The following is a 10,768-nucleotide window of genomic DNA, read 5'->3' on the forward strand; positions in this document are numbered from 1 at the left end:
TTTTTTTTTTTTTGTAACCAGGGATTTGTCTATAATGTAGTGCTGCAAAGAAAACTCATTTAGAGACTAAGGAGGTGTATCCTGTTACAATTGCCTATTGATGGAATAACAAGTGCTTGGTGTGCAACACAGCTTCATTTTACTTTAGGGAAACTCATTCCGGGCTGCCAAAAGGCGACTTTGATTTGCCAGAGAGCTGCCCCATGGCCCTGAGCAAGTCACTTGGCTTCTTCTTTCCACATCTATCAAATGGGGATGGTCTTGTAGAAGTCACTGTCCCTTTAGCCATCATATAATAGTCATCTTGCTCTAATGACTTTTGCAAATGACTCACTTTTCGTAAGCGAGATGAAAAAAACAGGGAGGTTCTGGTTGGGAAGTCACTCGCCAGCCTGAGGAATAGCATCATGTACATGGCTAATAGTCACTGACAGCCACTGTCCCACCCCTGGGCAGTGTCACCTTCTTCTGCTGGCTGGGAAGAGGCTTTCAGAGGTGGTGAGGGACAGGAGGATATTCTACACTGGGGGAAAAGGCTGTGTCACCATGGGGTGAGGAGGTGAACTGGGAATACAACCATGCCAGTTGTGGAGATAATCAAAGACTTTCAAGTCAATTTTTCCTTAATGGGCAATTTAGGAGGAGGAAAACCCCCAAACCCTGCATCTGAATTAGGATGGGCATGTCTGCTTACCTTGCTAGCTTAAAAAAAGTGAGTTTCTGGGCTGTTTTGGGAAAACTCTTTTATGCGTCAGGGTTTTAGAACACATTTCTGGTTCTTGCTAAAAGCAGAGCAACAGGCCGGGTTTTGTAAACTGTAACCTTGAGGTGTGTATGTGTTCAGGGACTGGTATTTGCATGGCAAATTTTGGACATTTCCTCTTTTTTGCTTGCATCTCGCCCTTTGTACTCTCCCCTTCGCGGTGTCCTCCTGGCTGGAGAGGAGGAGTGTCCCCTGCCACAGTCCCCTTTTCCTTCCAGCCACTTTGGAGCACCAGGACTCATTTGGAGGGTTGCAATGACCTCAATATGTGGTGTTTTTGAGGCTGCATATCCCCAGCACCCCTTGGACCCCAGGCTCCAGCTCTCCAGAGCAACCAGCCCCCTCCCAAACTTCTCCCCTAGGAAGGGCAGTGCTCAGGGGCAGTCTTGAGGGGGTGACTTGGTTTAAGTCCCAGCTCTGCCTCCACCAAAGCCACCTTCAGGAGGGCAATTGCCTCCTCACCCTGAAGACGGCAGGATCAGCTCTGAGTTTTTCCTCCTGCGCTTCGCTGCTATGGTGATGAGTTGCTATAGAAACACATAGTTAGCATTATTATTTATTATTGAAAGGTGCTTCTTTTCATCTCTTAAACGCAGGGTCGTGCCAGGAAGGGCCCGATGCTGGGTGTGGGATGCTGCCCACCCTGTCCACATGGATCGGTGGGTTATGTATCCCAGGCTTTAGCCATGCTGGAGGCAGGCAACCGCATTGTGCTGGCCCAGCGGGCTGATCTGGTTAAACAAATCCCCCCAGTATGTTCCCGTCACAGGTTCCTTCCCTCGTCAGATCCATCCTTTGGAGGGGGATTTGAGTGAAGCGTTTCATTATAATGAGCTTAGTTATTTCCAAACTAGTAATCGCATGTCACCATTTGGTGCAAAGGGTTTGCATTAAGTTCTGTAATAATATGTCTATTCATCCATCACAAATACTATATTCACAGGACCTTGTAGTGATTGCCTGGTAAATACCTTCTCTTATCTCTTTGCATGTGCCGCTCCTTGTTGTTTGCTGAAGGCCCCCCCCCTCTGCAAACCCATCCCTCCGCACTGGGAGGCAGGGAAGCTCTTCTGATGCTCCTGTCCCGGGGTCCTGCTCCTCCTGACCCCCCCTGGAGCTGGGCACCCGGCCAGGCTGTGCAGAGGAGGTACCCCCAGGGCTCGCTGCATCCCCAAGATGCCCAGCAGAGCAAGTGATGCTCAGGATCCTGCTCTGCTTGCCCTAACTATCGCTTTCCAGCCGCTGTGGGTGGGACAAAGCCTATTTTGAAGGCTCCTTTTGCTCCCCAGGAATGGGTTTAGGGGGTAGGAATAGGTATCCTCTGTAGACTGGGTGCTAAGTTAAGAGTTGCAGCAGGGGATCCTGCAAGAAGTCCCCCTTATACAGCTCTCCAGACACATCCATTTGTTTTGGGAGGTACAGCAGGATGCAAAGCCCAGGTACCCTGTTCACAGCTTTCCCTTGAAGCTGGCAGCTCTACAGAGGTGGCTCTGCAAGGAAACCTCCCTCCATCCTGCTGTCCTTCACACCCTGGCAGCCCTGAGGATGCTGCAGCCGCTGCGGAGGGGTGGCTCAGTGGGGCTGGGAGGATGGAGGGGTGTCCAGAGGCAGCGGGAGGAGCGAGTCTGCTTTCCCTCTCTGGCTGGGGCAGGTGCAATGTAGCCTGGAGGGTGCTAATTTTGGAGGTGGAGGGCTTGGCTTTGCTTGCAGCAGGGATTAGCTGTGCAGTTCTTCCTTTTTCCCCTTCCAGCTTTAAAGGATTCCCTGGAAAATGCCTGGTGGATAAAAAAAAAAGAAAAAGAAAAAAAGAAGGTAAAAAAAAAGAAAACAAGACAGCTTTTCTTGATGCAGGATTAACAACCTGGAGGTGAAGTTTCGGGGCTGGTCGATGTAGCTGCAGGGGGGATTGCTCAGCCCCTCCTCGCACAGTTGCTGCAGGTGCAGCCACTGCAGATGCTCCCCTGGGGGGGATGAGTCCCTGCGGGGTGGGGAGGGATGCAGGAATGGCTGGACCAGTGCAGGATGCTGGATATGGAGAGTCTCAGGCGTGGGGAAACCTCTGCTGTTGATTACAGAGTGTGGCTCTTGAAGTTCCCTGAATTCCTCCTGGTCTCCACCTTCCCCAGCCTGCCAGGCTAAGACTGGGAAACATCTTTCCCTGCCTTTGAGGAAACAAAAGGAGGCTTTTTAAAGCACCCCCTTGAGCAGGAATAACACACCTTCCTTTGCAGAGCTTGTTTCATCGCTTGAAGTCAATCCCTTTAGGCTTTGTATTTTCCTTCTTGGAAGCTGTGTTCCCTGCAGAGATGAGAAAAAAACACCCGGGGTGCAAGAGCAGGGCTCGGGGTGGGGGGAGGTTGACACCTTCCTGGGAAGCGTAGCTTGGAGGTGGAGGGGTGGATGGGTGGGTATGCTGTGGGGGTCTGGAGGGCTGAATGCTCACCTCTCACCCTGCCCAAAACCTCTGCAATCCATCCAGCAAGTGCAGCATTCAGTCATTAGCGTAGGGTCACACCCAGCCCGTCTCTGTTGTATGGATCATGGGGTGGGAGATGGTCCTGTGTGTCCTGCATGTGCCAACCGCTCTCCGACTCCTGGGGCAAAGAATCACAGCACTAAATGGGACCCCCCCGCCTATAAAGAAGGGAAGTTGGCTGTCGCAAATGAAAGCTTGCTATGTTTTGGCAGGGTCACTCATGTTGATGTGGGCCTGGAGGGGCCATATTTTGCTTCTCTGACCTCTTTTTGTCCACCCTGAGGTGCAGCCGGCTGCTTAGATACAGAGTTGTGTCACTGATGCAGTTGGAGAGAAGTCATCCAAAGGATGACATGGACTTGGCACCATTGTGGGATGCCCCCTCAGATCCCACCAGCCATGAAGCCATAAAGTCTCATGTTTCTCTGCAAATCCCCAGCAAAGGCAGAGTTATTTTGGCTGCTGGACTCAGAGCATCTTTGCAGACTTCATCTTTCCCTGCCTGACCTTTGTGGTGGCTCCAAGAGACCAGGAGCTGCTCACCTTGGTCAAGCAAGGCCAGGAGTCATGGGGCATCCTTGGAGCTGCATCCGTCTGCCCAGGTGGAGGATGGAGAAGGGGTGGGAGATAGGCAGCAGGAGCTGGATGCTAAACCCAATGCATGTCAAAACTATTCAAGATGGTTTGGGTTTTTTTTTCCTCCTTTATAATGTATTTGCTGCCCTTGCCTGCCTTAGCAAAGCAAACAGCTCAAAGGGATGCCTCTGAATAAAAGTAACAACTTTTAGGACAAATTTCTCTCTGCATAATATCTCAAAGAATGCAGGAAAAGGATATAATTAGGTAAGTATTATCCATTAGGAAGGGGAAGGAGCTATCAAGTCGATTTCCATTTCCTTCTTATTTTACATGCCTGATTTTTCCGCCTCTCCAGGAGGTGGTGTGTGAAGTAGGTCTCTCCTTAGCTCGTAGAAGTAAATAATCAGAACAAGATGCGCTCCAAAGCTCTTCCCAAAGCTTTCCAAATCTGGACTAAGCTGAGGATTTTTAGCATCTTCACAAGTCTGAGCTTTCCAGCATTTGTGAGACCTGGCAGGGACTTACTTCCCACCTTCACACTGGGGAAGGTGCAGGCAAGCAGCAGGTCTTGCTTCTTCTCGTTGTAATGTGCTTGTACATATTTCTTCATGTTTTACCTATTCTGCATGGAATTAGAGATAGAATCATCAAATCATTTGGTTGGAAAACACCTTCAGGATCATTGAGTCCAACCATAACCTGTCCACTACTAAACCATGTCTCTAAGCACCTCATTTCCCCACCTTTTAAATAACTCCAGAGATGGTGACTCCACCACTTCCCTGGGCATAGATAACTCCTTGTGTCCTAGTTCCTTCCCAGCATAAATCTGTGAACCCTCAGAGGTACCCTGTGCTGCACTGGGAAGTGCATTAGGGCTAAGACCGCCCCCAAGCCACCACTTTGGTCCACCCCTGCATGTCCCCTGTCCTCCCAGCTGAGGGACACCCTCCTTGCTCCCGTGTACTCCAGGTTGCTCTCCCCTGCTGTGCCCTCTTAGGATAACACCTCGCAGCGTGGGCTGCAATTACGGAGCCGTCAGCGGGTGCCTGTGACACATTTTGGCAAGGATGCCGAATCCACCAGCCTGCAGAAGGGCTTGCCTCCCCCCTCGCCTGCCCACCCTGTTCGGGATTCTCTCTAAGTGGTGTTGTTAAAGGCTGTCGGGAGCTGCTGTCATTGGCACAGTCAATGGCTGACACAAGGCAGCCCTCAGACTTTGACTCCTCTGCAGCTCACACACGCGCACACACACAGAGGAAAAACAGTTTCTCACATGCATCACCCTTTTCCCAGCTGTTTGGGCCCTTTTTTTTGCTTTTACTTCAGAGAAGAAGTCCTGATTGTCCTACAGGGAAAGAAAGAGATTTGGATTGTGTCGTACTACCAGCACGTGCCCAGCTCTCTCATTATTTTGTAGTTCCTTAAATACAACTACATGCATGCATCCTTTTACATATATATCTATATCTGTGTGTATGTTTTATACATATACATAAAAATACACATTTACATGCACATTTCTGCACACAGATGCAAAATGCACGTGGTTAGAAAAAAATACCAATCTGTTCTGGACAAGGGGGAATGGTTTTAAACTGGAAGAGGGGAGATTCAGACTGGATTTTAGGAAGAAATTCTTGACTGTGAGGTGGTGAGGCCCTGGCCCAGGTTGCCCAGAGAAGCTGTGGGTGCCCCCTCCCTGGCAGTGCCCAAGGCCAGGTTGGCCAGGGCTTGGAGCAGCCTGGGCTGGTGGAGGTGTCCCTGCCCATGGCGGTTTAGGCTGGGGGGGCTTTAAGGTCCCTTCCAACCCAAACCATGCTGTGACTCTGTTCTCCCTGCGCTTTTCAAAGATTGTCTCCTGTTTTTCTCACAGTTCAGGGAAGGTCTTCCGGTGGGCTCAGTTGCTTTAATGCTTTTCAGGAGGTGCTGGTCCAGGCTCTGCTGATTGCAAAGGGGGTCCTTGCAGGGCTGTCAGGGGGTGGAGGATGAAGTTTGTGCACCACTTCTCATCCCTTCAAGTGTCCTGGCTGGAGCTTGGCCATGAGCACTCAAGTGGGGCAGCACAAGGTGCCATGAGCCTGGAGGAGATCCCAAGCAGATTGTCACCGAGTTGCAAATCTGTTTTCTCACTCCTTGGTCGTGCACGGACTCATGCTCCTGCAGACATCTCCACGGCTCCTGCTGGTCAATGCATGGGGTGCATTGACACATGATTCCCCCCCCTGCAGCGTGGCCGTCCAGGCTGCTTTCTGCTGTACCTCCCTTTCTTTTGGGCATGTACATAGGGTAAATTGGAGGCTTCTCCATACCTGCACAAGGATATGCACAAGTTACAGTGTGATGCTCGAAGACTGTGCTCCTTAGACTTGCAATAGCGAGTTGGAAGAGAAAAACACAGCCCTTTCCACACAGCAGGTTCACTTGTTGGTTGGCCTCTATCCTGTCTTGCTTCTCCTTCCCTGGTAACACAGGCAGCAGAAACAGCTTTATTTTATAATAAGCAAAAAAGGTCTCCAGGTGCAGGTTTGTGCTCACCTGTCTGTTCTCCACTGCTCCCTGCCAGTGCGTGCCTTACTTCACCACCCATAATTAGCTTCTTCCAAGGTCTCCTTGTTGCTGGGCTGAGGCAGAAGGTTTTGCAGTAACTGCCTATGCTCAAACACTGGAAAAAGGAATCCTTTCCTCAGCTCGGTGTTAAAAGGGAGCAGATTTTGAACTGGTTTATGCTGCTGCTGAAGCAGAGCGGTCAGCAGAAGGGACCTAAACCAGCGATGCCGTTATGTGGTGTATGGAGGGGTGGAGGATGCTTGTGTCAGCCTGCCCACGCAGAGGAAGGAATCAAATATCTGCCCGATATCAAATACCATGCTCGATTCCTGCGGGACCGAGTTATTGGTGAGGAGGAAGCTGACCTTCTCCTGTATTTATGAAATGAATCTCTAGTTTGCTTTTTTTTCCTAGCTTGTTTTTGATTTTTTTCCCCCTTCTGTTACAGAGTGAAATACTTCATTTCACAGGAAATAATATTTTCTTCATTTTCTCCTTTGTTGTGATTTAAAAAAAAAAAAAGCTGCTCAATATAAACAGGCTTTCTTCCCCTTGGCTTTTCTTGCTTTATAGTTGGCTTGGATAAGTGGATGCTGCTGCCCATGTCTGTGTGGGACCATTAGCTGTGCTGGCGCCCAGGGATATTCCCCTGTCACAGTTGCTGAGGGTGAACAAATTCTCCCGGAGCTGGACAAACACATTATTATTTCAGTAGTCACACCCCAGCAAGTTTGAGAATTAGAAGTAGTCAGCATTACCCTTACTGCCACACAGATCCATCCTTCTCCCTCCTTGGCTGTCTTATCTCCAGCCTTGCCTCATACAGCTTTTCCTGCAAATTCTTTTCCTGCAAGAGCTGCTCTTGAGCATCTTCAGAGCAGCAAGTCCTTCATAGCCCCCCATTTCCTTTTCCTCCTTCTTCTGCCCATGGAGAGCAGAATTCTGGAAGCTCAAGAGCTCTGTGTTTCCTGTGCATAGGTCCCTTGGAGATATCCGCAGCTACTTCATTGAAGTTTTTGAAAACCTTGGCCATTGCATTCATGTATATATATATATTTATATATATATATGTAATCTGTTCTCTCTTCCCTCCTGTTTTCTTTCTCTGTCAGGAATCCAGCTGTGCAACATGTGGCACTTGTAGGACTTGGAAGGCAGGAAGATCAAGCAAACACAGAGCTTTCAGCAAGAAGAGATAAATCTCCAGAATAAATTCAAGCCACGTAGGCCTAGTCTGTTTTAGTTTTAAAGCCCCGCTGGTAGTGATGTGTGGGAGCTGCAGATATAAAGCCAGGGAGAGAAGAAGAGTTTATTTGTATTATTTTTGGCACCTTGGTAGAAAAACCTCTGTTCTGAGTTCATGGTGCTTGGCACAATGTTAGTCTGCATGGTCCGTACCAGAGAAACTGCCTGTTGAGTGCTACAACGTGCAGGATTTGTAAGCAAAGAAGAAAAAGGGAATTCTCTCTCCTGAATAAGAGAGAGAGGGTTGTAGCTGGAAGCAGAAGGTGCTGGGTTTGTGGGGGTGTATGGGATGCAGATGGCCGCAGAGGAGAAATTTCTTGTTATTAATAACCCATTGAATTGCTATAGCATTTTTACACCTGTGTACACTGCTACGATTTCTATCCCAGCACTCCGGTGTCTGGCAGGACCACAGCTGCGAGCTGTGTGCTCCCTTCTGCAGGTGGCTGATGGAGGTTTCTTATTTACCACAGGGGCAGAGGACAATTTGGAGTTTGATGGACCCCACAGTATGGAGCCACGGCCATGGACTTGCTGGAGCGTGGTTTGGTGCACACTTCATGTCCTATGTTTACTGAGAACAACTACAGGCACTGACCCACTACTTATTGCTATACTTTTGTATTGCTCAGTAAAACAAAATAAATAAGCCTGGAAGTGGCACCTGGATGTGATCCCAAGGTTTATACCCATAAGCTCAGCAATACCCAGTACAAACCGATGCTGCATTGAGTCACTGACAACAACTCAAACTTCATTTCCCTTCCTCTCCCCCATTGCCTTTTTTCCTCTGGCCAAAGCAAAGGATTTACAGCCTTGAAGTGAGGGCAAATTTCAGCCCAACCTCCCATCTGAGTGGATGCCTTATCTTTAAAATCAATCTGTAGCCACCCAAGTCTCCCCAGCTGGCCCCAACCTGTGTGTCCCAGCCATGCAGGAGCCAGGAAAAGGAACTGCATGGTCCAACCCCTTACCTGAGGCCCCTGGGGTCTGGAGAGCAGATGATGCTCTCCATGAACAGGGAAGATGATGCTCCTGCCCTGAGTCAAAGCAGTTGTGACTCATCCCCAAAGGGCAGGGGTGTATGGGCATGGGCTTGCATGCTTTTTTATAGCATTTGAGACTTGTACAGCACTCCCAGTGCACCTGTGGGATCCTGTGGGATGAGGGAAGAGATGAACAAGTCCTGGTTTGGGAAGAGGTATGAATGGAGAGATGGAGGCAGTGGGAAAATGAGGGCAATGCAGTCTGGGGGGGTGGAGGGCACATGGAAAACAGTCCTTAGTGGGTCTTTCTCTTTCAGCACCTGCGTATCTGTCTTACAGCATTTCTTCAAGTCTTACAGCCTGTGTCATCAAGGTCTCCCATTTCTAATGAGCAGGATTTAATTAAGAGAGATGACCTTCCCACGCTCCCCCTACTAAAAATGCCCCTTGTCTCAGACACAGGTGTCTGTAGACAGCACGAGCGGAGATGAAAAAGCAGATGGTGTTTGGATCTGGATTAGAGTTTGGGGTGATGTTTTGCGTGCAGCTGACTCTAAGCAAACACGTAACTTTCTTCAGGGCAGTACGACCCAGTTCTCAAACCACTGGTTATTGCGAACCCATAAACTCTCTTTTGCAGACCGAACGGGCTCATACGCCTGTTTCTGGTACAGGGTTTTCTCTGTAACACCTCTCCTACCACAGCTAATGCTTTGTGATGATGGATCTGCAATTAGGAGGCTGTGCAAATAGCTAAAACAATTGCATCACCCTCCTCGTGGCCGCTCTAGGGTGATTTGCTGATAGTGCTAGGCATTTGTTTGTGCAAATGAAGGGTCAGATCTTGCAGAGATCCAGCTCCCATCCATATCTGAGTGTCTGACCCAGGGAAGATATTTATGGAAGATATTTATGAAAGGAGAGAGAGAGAATTTGCCTTTTGCAGGTGTTTCTGCAGCAGCAGCAAGTTGTCTACAAAGTGCCATTGCTGATGGCAGCCTGACAGTGTCTCCTTTCAAGGTTTGTCAGAGTGGGGAAGCGCACATATAAATTGCAAAAAAAGCTTTAGCAGCAGAGTAGCCGGAGCAGACAAATCCTCCCTCCCTCCCCACAGCTCTGCAGGATGGGTGCCAGCAGCAGACCTCTGTGCCGTATCATTTTAAGATGCCCTGGGTGCAAACATACTCACAGCTGAGCACAGTGACCACTAAGGCTATTTAAAGTAGCTTCAGTGGTGACACTCGAGCATATAATGCACCTATTCTGCTGATGCTGGCAAAGCGCTGGTGGAGTGGATGGGTTTAAGACTGATGGGAATTTACCGTTGTGTGAAGGTGTTCCTAAAACATCCACCAAAGGAGACGATAATAGAGAAAATGAGTGAAGGAGCAGCAGCATCATTTCATCAGGCACTGTGCCACCCCATCCTCCCACATAATTCGTGTGGTTTTGACTTATATAGGAACAGTCTGTAAATAAGGGCTGCTGCTCCTGATTCTATCAAGTCTCATAATTTAGGTAACTCAAGGCTTGACATTAATTATTGGTGTTGAGAAGGAATTGGAAGGGGATAGTGTTGTCTTCTGCTCAGGAAGACCTCCTGCAGCTTCTCAGTGCACATGGAAGGGTTAGGGAATACGCCAGGTAGTTGTATATGCCATTTGCAGTAGTTCAGCAAATACTTGCTCTTTTTTTCCTCTTTTCTTTTCTGCAGTTACATTTTTTTATTTTGATATGCACTTTCTAAGCTCTTGAGCAAGGCAAAAAATGGGAATTTCTCCCCAGAACTTTAACTTCATGTGACTGACCTGACCTCCAGATTTGTCAGCAGCTGGAGGAAACCCATCCTGCAGGAGTCAAGAGACTCGGGAGCTGTCGAATCAATGCCTCATTCATGAGGAGGGGATGTTTCAATGGTTACAAAGTTGCAGATCCAAAATCTGGCCACATGTCCCATTTCTCTTATCCCTTTTCCGAAATTGTCTCTGCCTGGTTTTCTCCTGCTTTCCAGCCTTCCCTTCCTTGTGTCAGAGCATCCTCTTTTGCTTTCCGATTGGGTTAATTAAGCTGAGCTGCAGCATTAAGTCCATCAGGGAGCAGAGTTTTCCTCAGCAGTGGAGCTTAGCACCACAACAGTCTCCAGCTGACACAGCAAATAAATGTAGGGAA

Source organism: Mesitornis unicolor, unplaced genomic scaffold, assembly GCF_000695765.1.
Source record: "Mesitornis unicolor isolate BGI_N332 unplaced genomic scaffold, ASM69576v1 scaffold15169, whole genome shotgun sequence".
In the NCBI taxonomy this organism is placed as follows: Eukaryota; Metazoa; Chordata; class Aves; order Mesitornithiformes; family Mesitornithidae; genus Mesitornis; species Mesitornis unicolor.